Source organism: Acomys minous, assembly GCF_964271855.1.
Source record: "Acomys minous genome assembly, chromosome: 8".
Taxonomy (NCBI): Eukaryota; Metazoa; Chordata; class Mammalia; order Rodentia; family Muridae; genus Acomys; species Acomys minous.
This window is the reverse complement of record NC_140489.1, coordinates 75,277,126-75,293,886: the sequence shown is the minus strand read 5'-3', so window position 1 is coordinate 75,293,886 and position 16,761 is coordinate 75,277,126. Positions and strand designations below refer to the sequence as shown.

Here is a 16,761-nt window from a genome sequence, read left to right as displayed (position 1 = left end):
CTATCTGCTTTCTTAAAAAATAATAAAGACAGGCACTCCAGACTATGTATGCCTTGTCTTTTTGTTAACCACTGACCTTAATAATAACGTGATGGAATACAATATAAAATATAGGTATTTTTATGAACTTTATGTTGATGTCTGCTGCTAAATCAATTATATTGTATTCTACATCCATCATGGAGAAAGCCAAATAAATGTCTGGACTGTACTACAGTCTGCTATTTTCCCACATAAAAGTTCAATTGCAGAGTTACAATTTCTCTGCCATTTTTCTTTTCATGCTCTAAACCCTCTTTTGCTTCATTTTCTGAAGTTCCATAATTATGTACCTAGCGTAGGGTTAGTCATATTGTGTGTACTTTATGAAAGCAGGACTGAAGGGCTTCTTTATTAATCTGTATTATTAATTATTGCTTGCTCAAGTAACATTACAACACAAGTTACCTTCTTTAAAATAGAGGACAGAATTCTTTTTGTCTCTGATTTTAAAATTATGCTCTTTCCCTAAACAAATCATTTACATTCTACTATCTCTACCCAGTTATAAATTAATTTATAAATAAGTAAATTAAACCTATTTGTGAGTTGGGTACTCAAACATTTAACCTCAGAAATTATGCTTTGAATGGAGAGATGATGAACTACTCATGCAAACAACATGTGTGTGTATGTGTGTGTGTGTTTGTGTGTATGAGAGAAATAGAGAGACAGAGACAGAGACACAGAGACAGAGAGAGAGAATGGATACACATTTCAGTGTATTTATATTTCTGTGTGTATGTGACATGATCAATATTTCTTCAGGCACTATTTTATGGGGCACATACTATAATTATTCTGTTTATGAATGAATAAGCTAAAGTATTAAAAAGACAGTTTCTAAAGGCCACATCTCTGTGACTTAGTTGGGACTTGAAGTGCCTGTTTTGTGTCCAAGACAGAAGGCACGATGGGAAGACTAGTAACGTGGCTTTCCGGCAGTAAGCAGTGGTGATCTCTTTGTGGGCTTTCTCTGCTATAAAAGTTGAGAATAAAATCAGATGATGTCTAAGGGCTTATTCAAATCTAATATCTGAGGAATTTTATTCTTTTTTAAAGGAACACAATAGAATTATGTCTTTTCTGTATCTCTCCTAACCTTCTAACCTACATACATTATTCATAGGTTTGAAACCCATGAAAAAGTTCTCAAGAGAATGTTCAATTTAGAAAGAAGTTGTTCTTACAACCCAAGTCAAAATTAATAAGAATTTAATCAAGTGACTATGACTAGGAATTTGAAGAATTTTATTTTTCTGAAACTTAAGACATTCAAAATTGAATACATTTGCTTATGAATATATATCTTGGGGTTTTTGTTTTTGTTTTGTTTGTTTGTTTGTTTTTTCCAGACAGCGTTTCTCTGTGTAGCCTTGGCTGTCCTGGACTAGTTTTGTAGACCAGGCTGGCCTCCCATTCAGAGACCTGCCTGACTCTGCCTCCGAGTGGTGAGATTACAGGCGTGCACCACTGTGCCCAGCTAGATCTGTATCTTTTAAAAGCTGACTATAGAACCAATTGCACTGTTTCTTTTTCCACAGTTTTGAAGATGACAGTCATTGATACTTGTGAATAGAATTAACATGCCATGTAATTTCTAAGCATCAGTTTGCGTGAAGAGCTATGACAAAAGCCCGTCTACTAAAAGCAGCATGATACCTGATTATATAGGCAGTGCTTTGTTGTTTGGATTAAGAATTACATTATTGGTAGTGATAACAGCTCAATGAAAGCTCTTACGATTATAGGAACACAGGCTCATACAGTCGTATGTAAGGAGGTGCTCTTCTTGGGCCTCTTTAGTCCAATATCAAAGCTTCGGAAAGGAGTGAAGGAATCACAGTGGGCTTCTTAGGACTAAGGCAATCTTGATGTTAGCTCTTTGTAAGTCTGCAGGTATGATTCTGGAGAATTTATTCATTGGATCTAGGGAGTAGGACCCCACTTTTGAGTAGTCTCAAGGGCAGATATTAATTAGGTTGTGCTGTAGAGTTTGTGAGTGACAGATCTGAATGGATACTTAGAGACCATGCCAAGGGAGTCACATGACTATAGTGTCCCATGTATGCAGTAGTATAATAAAGACAGGAAGACATCTGAATACCTAAATTATTTTATTTATTCCTTTGCACATCTTTGCTATACAAACAATGCGCCCGTGCACACACACACACACACACACACACACACACACACACACACACACATACACACACACACACACACACACACATGTATGCCACTTTAGGTTTTACACAGTTTTGGTGTTTCTCCAGGAAAGGGTTGTTGTTAAAGACTTTAGGTTGATATGTCATATGTTGACAGTGAAAAGGATTTATATAAAAATTAAGATTGCTTCATTTTAGCAGCAAAGGGGGTGTGTGTCAATATGTTTGCCATACCACCATATGAACCTGAGTTTAGATCCCTTGGATTTTTATCAGAAGCTAAGTGAGGTTCTTGTCTATAATCCCAGAGACAGGAAGATCCTTGGGACATTGCAGCAAGATAGTCTGGCCAAACCAATGAGCTCCAGGCTCCTGAATGACCTGCCTTAGAAAACAAAGTCTAAACAGAGGAAGACACTCAATGTTGACCCTGACTTCCACACTCACATGCACCTGTCTGTATATGTACGAACACACACCAAACTTCAGAATTGTTTATTTGTTTGTTTGTTTTTACCATTCCATATTTTTTAAAAATGAGTATTAACAAGGCAGTTTTAATTTTCTTTCACCATTTTTAGATCTATTAATTTTATAAAAATATTAATTTGATGTTTCTTTATATGTAATCATAAGAACATTTAAGAGAAAGAACCAGTCCTTTGAAGTCATGATTTGTAGGTTTTCTTACAAAATGTCAGAACTGAGGATCTGTGATCAGTTCACAGCTGACAATTTCCCTCCTCCATTGCCAAGTTTTTTTATTTTGTCAGAAGAGCTAGAGTCTGTCTGTCTGTCTGTCTGTCTGTCTGTCTGTCTGTTTTGGTAAATCTCCACAATGTTGTCAGCAATGTTTTTAAGTACTTAACTAGAATTCAGTAGTTGTTACAACTATTTTAATATTTTGTGTCACTTCCATTTTGACCAAGACCAGATGTTAATATTAAAAATATCTATAAATTATTCATTTAAAGAATGTTTGGTTGCTTTTCCTAAAAATTGGATTTCAAAACAAGAGTAAAGGAGAAAACTAAAAATCCCTCGTGCTAAACAGTGGTGACAGCATTGCAAGGCAGCCCACTGGAGTGGGTGCAGGAACAGCAGGAGTCCACGTGGGAGCCCTGCTTTCTCCCAGACGCTGGGGGCATTCAATAGAGCTAGTCTGAAATCAAAGCCCAGTGGATTAAACCAACTCTCTTATCAGAATGTGCTTCTTAGATGTGGAGATTACTTCTTTATGTTGTCTGCACTGTGTGCAAGGAAAGGAAAAGGCCATGAAGGGACAAAAGTATGATTTATTAAAATTTGATACTTAAAATATCTGATATATCTTAGTACACTATATATTTATTTAAAACATTGATAAAAATTTTCACTGTAATTATATTGAAGTTTTTTGGTAAATTGATTATCTGTTAAATAATTGATAAGTGCTTTGTTCATTAATTTGTCTTTATTTACTTAAAAGCTATGATTTTCTTATATAAACAAATTAAGAGAAGATACATTATTAATTCTTCTGGCTTATTTTCTTTCTTTTGGCTTTGTTATATTTTCTGGGCTTGACTTTTTTTCAAGTTTCTGTCTATGTTGTTTAACCTTGATTTTTTCAAGCCCTGTGATTGAGCATAAATATGGCACATGGGAAAAGTGTGCAGAGCAAGGCAGAAATAGTTCAAAGTGTGTATCACAAACAAAATGTAAAAGAATTATGGATATTTTTAGTTCAGACAACTGAAAGCTAACAATAAGGTGCAAATACTGTTCATTAAATGTGTGTTTATGTTATTCAGTACCTCCAATCTATTATTGAACAATATGAACACAAACTATTCTACATCAGATGATACTAGACACTGAGATGCTGCTAATCATTTGAGAGGGATGTGGATGTCTGCAACTTCTGCTGTTTAGCAGTTTTCATTTCACTATATGTTCAGCCAGAGAGTGATGAACCAATGAGAGTTTGTATCCCTAGAAATAACAGGCAGTCTTCAGCAGTGTTTGCATCTGAAAAAGTCGTGCTGATATGTTGAAATCACAGTGGATATCTTGTAAGGAGGCTGAGAACCATTAAAACACATGTGTCAGTGTAACATTCATTGGAGCAAAGTGAACGTGCACCTTAATTCCCAGCAGGATTTGCACACATTGGATTAAGTAACGATGGTATATATTTATTATCCAATGCATTAGTTTTAACATATGGCTCAAAAAAAAAAAAAGCCCGTCATTATCTGTGTCCTGATTGGTTGCAACTATTTTTTTTTCTTCATCAATCGCCTTTGTGGTTTATTCTTATCCACCCTCCATACACCTGCTCTCAGTCACCAATCAGGGATGAAGCAACAGAGAGCATTAAAAGGATGAGAGCGGTGGGCAGTGACTGAGTAGCTAGTCAGAGTACAGTTTAGTAATGAGGAGAGGGGAGATGAGCATCAGATTTCTGGTGGAGGGGGAAATTTACACCAAATAATAGCAATTGCAGACAATCCAGCTAAAAGTCTCAATAACAGGAACTGGTCTCCCCATTCTCTCAATAAGAGCTACTGTCTCCCACCGTGTGATAATAACTCAGCCGGCAGTTAAACATCTGGGAAGCCCTATCTCCCTGTCTTTTTTCCTCCGGTGCCCCAACGGCTATAGTAGCAGCAGCAGCCTCAGCAGCCAAGCAGGGCTGTAGCTTCCAGCCAGGCAGACCGCTGCCTCACCACCACACACACATTGCACACACTTCCCGAATCAACGCGTTCTCACACAAATCCAGGATCACGACATCGAGGGAAGAGCGATAGGAGGCATGGACAACAGGTATTTCCTCCCTAACAAATTCAGTTTCATTCCTGATGCTTATTGGTTTGCATAAGGAAACAAGCCTTTGCGATACCTAGCCTGTGCAGAAGACCAGAGGACTGGAGGTGGCCTTCAGCAGAGGAGGGTGAAGTGGGAGGAGTGAGATGTGGGGAAGAGGAGATGCCAAAATTGACTTTCAGGCTCCGGAAGCCTACAGCTCTCAGCCTCCGCTGTTTTTGAGTTGCAAATGATCTGGGAGTGGTGGGCTGCAGGCAGCCCGTGCCATTGCCTGGAAGAAGACTTCCATCTTTCAGTCACTAGTTCCAACCGGGCCGTGTGTTCTGGAAGGGGGTGGCATCAGGGAGGAGGATGCTCTGAGCGGAGTTCTCGAAGCTCTGCTCTTGGGGGAAGCCTGCCTGTGTGGGAGCCTTCTGACAGAGCGAGCGCAGAGCATGTGAATTGGAAAGGATCCTGAGAGCTGGCTGGTACCAGTTCCTCTCCGGAAAAGCTGTCGCTCTCGCTTCAGGGATGCGCCTAGCCTTCGCCTGCATCACGCTGCAGTAAGTTCAACTCAGCACGGTTGGCAGTTTGAGTGGCCTCTGGGTATGTGGTGCGGGGGCAGGGAAGCTGAGAAGAAATGGCGAGGAAAGTTAGGAAAGCAGAGCTTCAGATTTCCCATGCAAATCTGAAAGCATTTTTGTGTCCCTCACTTCTGTGTTATTGGTCGCCTTACTGTTACCTGCAGCAGGGAACCTAATGTTAGCTAAGTCTGGGGAAAGCGCTCAATTCATTGTGATTACAGGCAAAGAGATTGGTGAGCGAGTGTGACCGCCTGAAAGTTACTGATGAGATGGCAGGTCTGCTGTGGGGGCGGATGGAAAGCTATCAGAGAAGCCGGCTGGCTTCGATTTTCAAATGCCCCAATTGTCCTAAATTCCAGGTTCATTTTCTAGTTCATAAACAGACAAGCAAACCAAACTAGTATGCATCTTAATTACTTTTATAATATAAAATTAAAGCTGAACTTGATCTATAGCTAGCTGTTTGGTGACGGTCTGGGCGACCCTGGTGATATGACTAAACATGAAAATTCTTCTTAGTGGGTGAGGTGGAGAGCCTCCCAGGATCTTACTGTTACAACCATCTCTACCGCCTGCCTAACCAGCATGATTTCAAAGCGATGATTTTCATGTCGATGCCATTGTACTTAGCTACTTAGCAGGAGTGTATTCACTGGCAGAAGAAAATGAAGGCTTAAGAACTTTCCAAAACAACTCCTGCCAGTTTGCTCAAACTGCAGATAACCAACTCTTTTAAAAATAGGTCAGCATGGGCCAGACCATTGTAAAGCAAATTACCAAATAAACAAGGATGTTGGCAGCATACTAAAGGTCTTTTGTAGAAGAGAACCTAGAAATAATTAACTTAAAACAATTGGAATTATCTGGGCAGTTTCTCTCTCTTGTCCCCTCCCCCATTTTTTTTTTTAATGACAGGGGGAAAAAAAGAGAAATAAAAGAATCTCTTAATTAGAATGAGTGAAAGTTACACTTAGTTGAAGGATCTCAGAAGAAGTTACTATTTCACTATATTTTATACCAATAATGATTATAGTTATGGCAAAAGTTACCTAAAATAGACTCCAGGACTCCAGGATATTCAACATGACACTTGCATATAGGTTTTATATGTCAAATTGGTTTCAAACTTTCAAAACAAATTTTGTGGCCAGACATGACTTATACCTGTTATCCTACCCAGCTCTGAAATAGGAGGATTGTCATGAACTTGAGGCCAGACCAATTTACACAGAGAGTTCTAGATTATGGAGTGAGACACTGTCTAAATAGTAGGAAAAAAGAAGTTTTTAAAACTAGTACTTGTGAAAAGCAATGTAATTTTGAAATTCTCTATTATGAGAAAAGAAGAAATTTAGGGCTTCATTTATGCTACCAATTTAGTTTTAAATTGTGTCTGACTCTTTCTCTGGACCGTCTAATCTGTTACGTTAGTCAAAATAAGACAAGTCAAAGAGTAAACAGAATTGTTTTGTCTAATCAACTACTCAGATCAGAAATCTCTAGCTATAAAAGGCTCACTTAGTGTTTGGGGCATTTTTGTTGTTGAAATACCCAGTTATTTAGGGAAACACCCTGTGTTTGAAAGTTTTTCCATGCATAATCCCACTATGTAACTCTATGAATCATTGTGTAACATGTGAGCTAGGGAATGTGTCTGTCATGGTTCTACATACGTGACCATGGAGAAGTATCTTATTTAGCATTGGGGAGAGAGAGAGAGAGAGAGAGAGAGAGAGAGAGAGACAGAGACAGAGACAGAGACAGAGACAGAGACAGAGAGAGACATAGATGGACCGACAGAGAGAGCAGTTCCATAACACTCTGAAGGTACTTGAAATCAGATATTCACCTAATTGAAAGAAAACCTGGATAAGAGCCTCACAGCCATCTATCAAGAGTTCTTCAGTATCTGTCCCACTGAGGACAACTATGTTGGGCTAATATCCATTTATAAGTGAATATATGCCATGCATGTCTTTCTGGGTCTAGGCTACTTCACTCAGGATGATTGTCTCTAGTTCCATCCATTTGCCCTCAAATATCAAGATTACCTTGTTTTTGATAGCTGCTTGCTTAAAGCCTGACTCTTGGTTAAGAACTGGGAGTTGCATGGCAGAGATGAGGGATGGAAGGACCAGCTTGAGGGTGGCGGGGTGAAAGCGCCATAAGGAGACTAGGCTGGAGGATCTGGACACAGGGAGTCCTGCCCAACCTGATGCACCAACCAAGGTCATTGCAAGCGGAGAACCTAGACCCCCTGTTCAAATGTAGCCTATGGACAGCTCATTCTCTCCAGGGAGAATGGAAGGGACTGTCTCAGCCTGAGATCTGATCTCTGCCCCTTGGAGGAGAGACCCTGTGGGAACACAGAGGAAGGGGATGCAGGCTTCCAGATGAGGCCTGATAGGCTGTGGTCAGAAGGTGTGGGAAAAGGACCCAATGGGGTCAGAGGGCTAGGGGAGGGGAATAGGGCAGAAGGGGGAGGGAGGGTGGTAACAGGAAGATAAGAGCAAGGGGATTACAATCGAGATGTAATGTAAATAAATTATAACAAAATATGTATATAAGAAAGAGTTCTTCAAAGATAGAAGTTTATAAGAGCTGAGTGGTAGCAATGCTTCATGTTTCACAGTTTGGTCATACTACAGTAAGAGCAGGCATTGTATGATGGAACAGGATTGTTAAAATTACTTTGTAGAAAAGATATTTTAATGTTTAAACCATTAGTGAAAATTGTTGGAACAGTGTCTGAACTAGGCAAGAAGCCTGTGACTCAGGCTTTGCCTTGCACGCTATTGAAGGAAATAGATGTAGCCAGAAATCTCAATGTTAGTAAGTAGCTAGTTCCTACTAATAACGACTGACATTATAGACAGGCTGGAGAAACCATTCTAATATTATCCTCTCCTGCCTGGCTTTGGGATCAGAGTTGTATTTGTATATGCATGACAGCTACAGAATTCCCTTAGGAGTAATACCTCTAGCCAAGAGCACCTGCCCAGAGGAAGCTTCAAGCAAAGCTGTGAATGAGATTCCCATTGCCCCTTCTATAAAATTTTCTCCTTCATGAAGCACTGACATGAAGTTTAACCTCAAGTAAGAGTTTTGTGTACTTGTTCATGATTAGGTGTTGGGAGGAAGACTGAAGCACTTGAGAGCTTCCTGGATTATTACCATGTATGATTGCTCACCACACAATGAATAAGCAGTTAGCAATTACTGCAAGTGTAGTAACTGTGGGAGATGCACTTTGAATGTGTTTTCTTAATTATGATACAAAAGCTAGAGAAGGAAGATGTTATTGAAAAGAGAATATGTTGAAGCCAATGTAGCTGACACATGGTAGACTGGGATAATCTCCCTGGTTGATTCCCGTTCCTGGTCTCTTTACTACCTCTTCTATTAGGAAAGAACTCTGCTGTGGATCAAGTGTTTGAGTGTATCATTTTTGTTGATACTGCTAATTAAGAAATGATGGTAGCTAAGAGAGACCACCTTGCTCTCTTCATACTCAGGATAGAAACCACAAAATCAGAATCTAAATTGACCTCAAGTCTAAATTTGACATAGTCACCATTCCAATTTCTAGCTTTACAAACTGTGGAACTGCAACTAGGGTAGGCACCAGGAAAACGATGGTGCTACAGCATGAGGAAATAATTTCAAAGTTCCAAAAGGGAACTTCTCCACAGGAGGCTGCTGTAAAAATATGCATAGGTGTTTTTTCCTGCAAGACATGGAAATACAAGTTCTTTGGGCTGTGTTTAGGGTAGATTTTAAAGTCAAGAATAAAGCATAGACTCAAACATATCGTATAAAGTTTGAGTATAAAAATTAGATTAGGTTTACCTTTGGTCAGTCCTTATATATGTTTAAAAGAGAACAAAAAGGTAAAGAAATATGGTGGTGAAGGGCCAGATGATGAGATAAAACTCTGCAGTGTATGGAAATACCACTGGTTCTTCCATAACCATCTCCTAAAAATTTTCCAGGAAAGGTAAAGACCATCTTTAACTAGTGAGAATAAAACCAACATGGTCATTTACAGAAACTGTCAAGTGTGAAGGAGCCTAACCTGACTACTGTCACTTATCTTCTTATCTCAGAAGGCAACCATATCAAGAATATAATGAAAATGTTATAGGCATAGAGCCAAACAATATTTTAGGATTGGTCTTTCTAACCATGCTAAATTTAAACAGCAGGATTTTATTTTTCTTTAAGGATTATATGACCCAACATTATGAAAAGAAGGATATGCCCTTGAACAGCAAGTTTGCATTGCATTGCAAATATAAAATACTATGTCCTGAGCTTGGTTAGTTTTGACTGGCACTTGCCAATCACACTAAATGCAAGGAGCAAAAGCAGCTAACTCAAAATCAGAAAATATATGAATGTGCTCTATAAAGAGGGACCATGCTATAGCACTGTTTTGAAACATGAGTGTGATGAAGGTGGTTTGCAAACACTCACATCCTTGGTCCCTATTCATATTCTTGTCATTTTAGACATTTCTTCTTGGGGGTGGAAGCAGAGGGTTGAGGTTTGACCCATTGGCTGTCACCCTCTCATGGCTCAAAGATAATGCCAGCAGCTTTTCAGAATGCTTCCTATATGGGAGAGCTTTTGCAAGCATCATACATTTAATCTTGACTATTTCCTCCACCTGACAATCTTACTGATATTTTTTCCTTCCCATTATATAAAGAAGCAAGCTGAAAAATAGCTGAAGAATGAAAATGAAGAAGGGTGGAGTGGCTTTTTCCACAGTCACACATTGGTAGATGTAGATCTGAGTCTTGAATCCAGAAAGTCTGGCTCTAGGACCCATGCTTTTTGTTGTCATTGCTTTTTGACTTTGTATCCTGGTTGTAGCCCTATTCTTTCTCACCTCCCAGTCCCACCCTCCACTCCATTCCCCCATTCTCCTCCTCTATTCCTCAGAAAAGGGAAGCACCCCCTTCTCATCCACCCCAGATAATCAAGTTACATCAGGACTGAGCATGTCCTCCTCTTCCTCTGTGGCCTGGCAAAACAATATGCCAGGGGAAAGTAATTGAAAAGCTAGCAAGAAAGTCCATGTCAGAGGCAGCCCCTGCTCCTATTACTAGGAGACCCACATGAACCCTGAGCTGCCCATCAGGTACATCATTGTAGGCAGCCTAGGTCAAGTCTATGCATGGGCTTTGGTTGTTGCTTCAGTCTCGGCAAGCCCCTCTGGGCCCTGGTTAGTTGGTTCTGTTGGTCTTCCTGTGATGCTTCTGTAACCTCTATAACCTTTTCTCCTTACCCTCCACTTCTCCACAAGGTTCCTTAAGCCTCACCCAATGTTTGCCTCTGAGCCTCAGCATCTGTTTTGAAGCACTGCTGAGTGGAGCCTTAAAGGACAACTATGCTCTCCTGTCTGCAAGCGTAGCAGAGTACCTTGAATAGTGTTAGGGGTTAGTTCTCTCCCATGGGGGTTGGGGTGGACTTGGGTTGGGTCAGGCATTGGCTGGACGTTCCCTCAATTTCTGATATATCAGCTCAGTCTTTACCCTACACATCTTGTAGCAGGGTAAATTTTGAGTCAAAGTTTTTGTGGGTGAGTTGGTGTATCCCTACCTCTACCTGTCTAGAGACTTGTCTAGTTATAGTGTATTCTTTTTAATCTCTATGGACTCTGCAACTAGGAGTCTCTGCTAGAGTTTCTCTTCTGTACCCTAGGATTCTACCCTGACTCTGGCCTCCAGTTTATGACAGAGATGCTCTGACCATAGTTTCTCTTTTATCTACAGGCCTTTTGTTCTTCGACCCATGCTCACCCCAGGTCTGATCTCCACCCTCACATCTGGTCTACACCCTCATATCTTTCTGTTTCCTCTCTTACCTTGTTCCCTCTCTTTAACAACTACCCCTGTCTATGCTATTTCCCCTTCTGAGTGAGATTTAAGTATCCTCTCTTGAATCCTCTTTGTTACTTATCTTCTTGTGGTTGGTGCGTTATGGTATGGTTATCCTGTATTTTATAGCTAAAATCTACTTACATGAGTAAGGACATATCATGTGTATCTTTCTGGGTCTGGGTTACTTTACTCAAGTCTTTTATTGTTTGCTTTTCCATTTGCTTGAAATTTTCATGATTTCTTAGTTTTTATTGGCTGAGTAGTATTCCATTCTATAAATGTGCCACAGTTTCTTTACCCATTCTTCACTTGAGGGACATCTGGGCTGTTTTTGGTTTCTGCTATTAAGACTAAAAGTGCTATGTCCATAGTTGAGCAAATGTTCATGTTGTATCGTGGAACATCTTTTGGGTATGTGCCTAGGAGTGGTATAGCTAAGTCTTGATGTAAAACTATTCCCAATTTTCTGAGAAAGCACCAGATTAATTTCCAAAGTGATTGTACAAGTTTGCGCTTCCACTGGCAATGGAAGAGTTTTCGCCTTTCTCCACATTGTCATCAGCATGTGTTGTCACTTGAGTTGTTTATCTTAGCCATTCTAATGGGTGCAAGACGGAATCTCAGAGTCACTTTGATACTCATTTCCCTGATGACTAAGAACATTGAGCTTTTCTTTAAATGATTCTTGGCCATTCAATATTCCTCTGTTGAGGATTCTGTTTAGCTCAGTGCCCCATTTTTTAAAATTGGGTTATTTTGTTTATTGGTGCCTAATGTTTTCAGTTCTTTATATATTTTGAATATTATTCCTTCATCGGATGTAGGATTGCTGAAGATCTTTTCCCAATCTATAGACTGTTGTTTCCTTCTATTGACAGTGTCCTTGGCCTTACAGAAGCTTTATAGTTTCAAGAAGTCCCATTTACTAATTGGTGATCTTAGAGCCTGAGCTGCTGGTATTCTGTTCAGGAAACTGTCACCTGTGACAGAGTTTAAGGCTCTTACCCACTTTTTCTTCTAATAGTGTATCTGGTGTTATGTTGAGCACTTTGATCCATTTGAACTTGAGTTTTATGCAGGGTGATTAACATGAATCTATTACATTTTTTACATATAGACATCCAGTTAGACCAGCACCATTTGTAGATGATGCTGGTGTTTTTTTTTTCTTTCCATTGTTTCATTTTAGCTCCTTTGTCAAAAATCAAGGGTCCATTGGTGCATTGGTTTATTTCTTGGTTTTCAATAAATTCTGTTGATCAATCCATGCATTTCTATGCCATTATCATGCAATTTTTATTACTTTTGTTTTGTATTATAGATTGAAGTCAGGGATGGAGATACCTCCAGAAGTTATTTTATTGTATAGGATTATATTTAGCTATTCTGTTTTTTGTTTGTTTGTTTGTTTTTCCACATGAAGTTTAAAATTGTTCTTTTAAGTTCTGTTAAAATTGTGTTGTTATTTTGATAGGATTACATTGACTATGTAGATTGCTTTTGGTAAGATGGCCATTTTTACTCCGTTATTCCTATTGATCCATGAATATGGGTCATATTTCCATCTTCAAATATCTTTTCAATTTCTTTCTTTACAGACTTGAAGTCCTTGTCATACAGCTCTTTAACTTGAGTTTATATTATTTGTGGCGATTGTAAAAAGTAATTTCCCTATTTTTATATCAGCCAGTTTGTCATTTATATACAGAAACGCTGTTGATTTTTTATAGTTAAACTTGTATCCAGCCACTTTTATGAACGTATTTATCAGCTGTAGGCATTCTCTGGTCAAATGTATGGGGGATCCCTTATGTATACTATCATATCATCTGAGAATAGCAATACTTTGACCTCTTCCTCTCCAACTTATATCCTTTGATCCCCTTTAGTATACTTATTGCTCTAGCTAGAACTTAAGTCCTATAACCCCTAAGGAAATAGAAATAGTCATGAAAAGTCTCCCAAACAAAACAACAACCAACCAAACAAAAAAACCAAGAAACCATAACCAAATCAACCAACCAACAAAACAAACAAAAAACAAAACAAAAGAAGAACAAACAGAGAGGTGGGGGGGGGGGGAGAGAGAGAGAGACAGAGAGAGAGAGAGAGAGAGAGAGAGAGAGACAGAGAGAGAGAGAGAGAGAGAGACGCTCAGGTCCGGAAGGTTTTAGCACAGAATTCTATCTGATATTTACAAAAGAGCTAATGCCAATCCACTTCTATCTATTTAGCAATATAGAAACAGAAGGAACATTATGAAACTCATTCTATGAAGCTAGTCACCCTGATACCCAAATCACAAAAAGCTTCTACAAAGAGACATTTAGACCATGTTTACTCATGAACATTGATGTAAAAATACTCAATAAAATACATGCAAACTGTTTCCAAGAACATCAAATATATTATGTACGATGATCAAGTAGGTTTCATCCCAAGGATGCAGGTATGGTTCAACATACTAAAAATCCATCAATGTAACCCATCATATAAACAAGCTGAATGAAAAAAAATCACATGATCCTCTCATTAGATGCAGAAAAACCCTTTGACAAAATACATTACCCCTTCATAATAAAAGTTTTGGAGAGATCAGAGATACAAGGCCCATACCTAAACATAATAAAGGAAGCCGACAGCAAAATTTAAACGAAATGGAGAGAAACTCAAAGCAATTCCACTAAAACAGGGACAAGTCAAGGCTGCCCACTCTCTCTACATTTTTTAATATAGTACTTGAAGTTCTACCTAGAGCCACAAGGAAACCATGCCTTTAAAGGAAAAGCTGCAAGGTCACTATTAACTCTCCTAGTCTTATTATAGCTCTGCAGAACATACAGTTCTCCTCACCTCCTTTATTTCTACTTATATTTGTTCCTCTATCTGCAGTTTATTTCTTGACAACCAAACCCTCTTGGTTTTCCTGCACACTGACATGTTTCCCTTCAAGGCACATTTTTATGCTTTACACCTCTACTTTAGTATCAGACACACTGGGGATTCTGCATGGATTCTAACCACTGGCCCTACAGTAAGTGAGGTTACGCCAACTTGTGCTCTTTTTGATCATAAAGGTGAAAATTTTCTTGTTACTTCAATAACTACAGGAGAAGCCAAGGCCTTTTTTTCTCTTTCTCTCTCTCTCTTTTTTTTTTTTAAATTTCAGTTCATTCCAGAACACAGTTTTGGGACTTAGAAAGAACTTGATGCAATTGATTGAATTCAACCCCTTCAATATCAGGGAGAGTCATTTCTATAATGGTTAAAACCAAGGATTTTCTTTAAAAAAATTATGAAATTATATTTTAATTGCAAACTATAAGATGTGAGGCAGAAAAATATTGGGATAATAAGAACTCATAAAAATACTATAAAATCATTCAAAATACATTTATTACCCTCTGTAGTTTGGTTTATGAATCTATTATGGGAGATTCTTGGGACCTAAAGTGTATTTCATATTTGGGGGGGTGATATTTCATTGCATCAGTAAAATATCTTAGGGGATTTGACTTACATCAAAGCACAAAATTACTTTTTAATGCACAATTTATACAAGTAGCATAAAGGTTAGGTTTCACAGTATTTTCTGTATGACTACATTTTGACTTTACATGTTATTTGAAATTAGCTGTGGAATTCTCTGATTCACGCCTTAGCTTAGAATGCTCTATTTTGGGGTCATTTCTGATCTTATTTGTATTTATAATATAGGTCACAACTTTAATATGAGAAATTTATGTATTATTTCCAAATCATAAAATACAAATATTCATTGATATATAATTTCTGGGGTTGAAATAATATTTTATTGTTAGACAGAAAATAAAAACAAATGTCAGAATGAATGAAGTATCAAAGGAGTTCTCTCTTTTGGAAGTAGCATGAAGTTGAAAACCAATTCAATTATTTGGAGAAAGCTTCTCAAATAGCCCAAGTAAATGCCTGATATTCCTTACTGCACTTTATAAATGCTGTCATTATATGTGCATGCTACCGCACCTGGTGTTTTGTTGTGCTGGGAATCAAACCTAGTGCTTCTTGCAAGGTAGGCAAGCACTCTACTGACGGAGCTACATCCCCAGCCCTATAGAAAGCATTGAGAATTGAGATTGTTTATGTCTTTCTTTTTTTTTTCTTAAAGAAAAACACCTTGTACAGTTTTAAGTTAACTGTAACTAACCCAGGTTCGGTCATTTCTGCAGACTGTGCATTTCTTCATTACCAAAGAAGAAACCATAGTTTAAAAAAAAGGGAAAATCAAGCCAGGTGCAGTGTCGCATGCTGTAATCCCAGCACTTGGAGGGCAGAGGCAGATGGATCACTGTGAGTTTGAGGCTAGCCTGGTCTACAAAGCAAGTCCAGGGCAGCCAATACTGCACAGAGAAACCCTATCTTGGAAAAATAAAATAAAATAAAAGGGAAAATCAGTCTTCAATCTGTTTTCCAAAGAAGTGTGTTGAGTTCTTGTGATAACTTAAATTTTACTTTTAATGATGCTATTATAACGTTTTCTTTACATATTTAAATTCCATGACTTTGTGAATTAGACCTAGCACATGACTTTTCAAATAAAAGACTTATTTAACAATACCTTCTGAGGTCAAATCATTCTATATTATTCTTATCTCTAATCCCCATAAATCAGTAATTATGTAAGAATTTTAATCAGTAGGAGTCCAGGTAGGAAGAGAAATGTGTTAGCTATTTAAAATGTCTTTAGAGTTTCATTAACTGAGTAATCACAGCATGATGTTTCCCTAGCAAAGCAGCTGGACCTTGCTTTCTAATTTATTTTCTTTATCTTTAGACAATTCCACATTTTGATTGTTCATGATGAGATAGAAATATAGATAATGGTTAGGAAAAAGTAACCACATATAAAACTGTTCAATATAAAAAAATGCTAATTTGAATTTAATTTCATTTGTTTTTTTATGTATTATGAAATACAGCTTAAAGCTTCTGACTACATTTAAAAGTCCTGCCTGGGCTCAATTCCTAATATCTGTTTAAACATCAGTCTAGTGTTTAGATGTTTTGGTTCCGATTTCCTTTAAAATAGATATGAAGAAAAACAAAACCTACTTCATATAAATGCATGCTTTAATCACTTATGTTGAGGCTTTAGATAAGAATAGACACAATAAACACTCAAAAGATATGAGGGTCTGGAGAGGGCTCAGGAGGAAAAGTGATTGTTATATGAGCTCAAAGTCCTTAGAGTGGATCTCCAGCATGGAAGTGAAAGTCAGGAATGGTGCTTTGCCTCTGCAACCCCAGTGC

General features: G+C 38.2%; 1 protein-coding gene across 7 annotated transcripts in view; it reads left to right on the top strand.

Annotated features, from left to right (window-relative positions):
- The first annotated feature begins 4,761 nt into the window (after positions 1 to 4,761).
- Positions 4,762 to 16,761, top strand: part of DGKB (diacylglycerol kinase beta) — a 693,335-nt gene continuing 681,335 nt past the window's right edge. For 4 of the 7 annotated variants that reach the window (XM_084791212.1, XM_084791211.1, XM_084791210.1 and 1 more), the window contains exon 1: positions 5,078 to 5,563. The gene's annotated coding sequence lies outside the window, so the exon portion shown is untranslated. Of the gene's footprint in view, positions 5,022 to 5,073; positions 5,564 to 16,761 lie in introns of those variants that run through there. The other 3 variants (XM_084791209.1, XM_084791213.1, XM_084791214.1) reach the window with 3 other exon arrangements.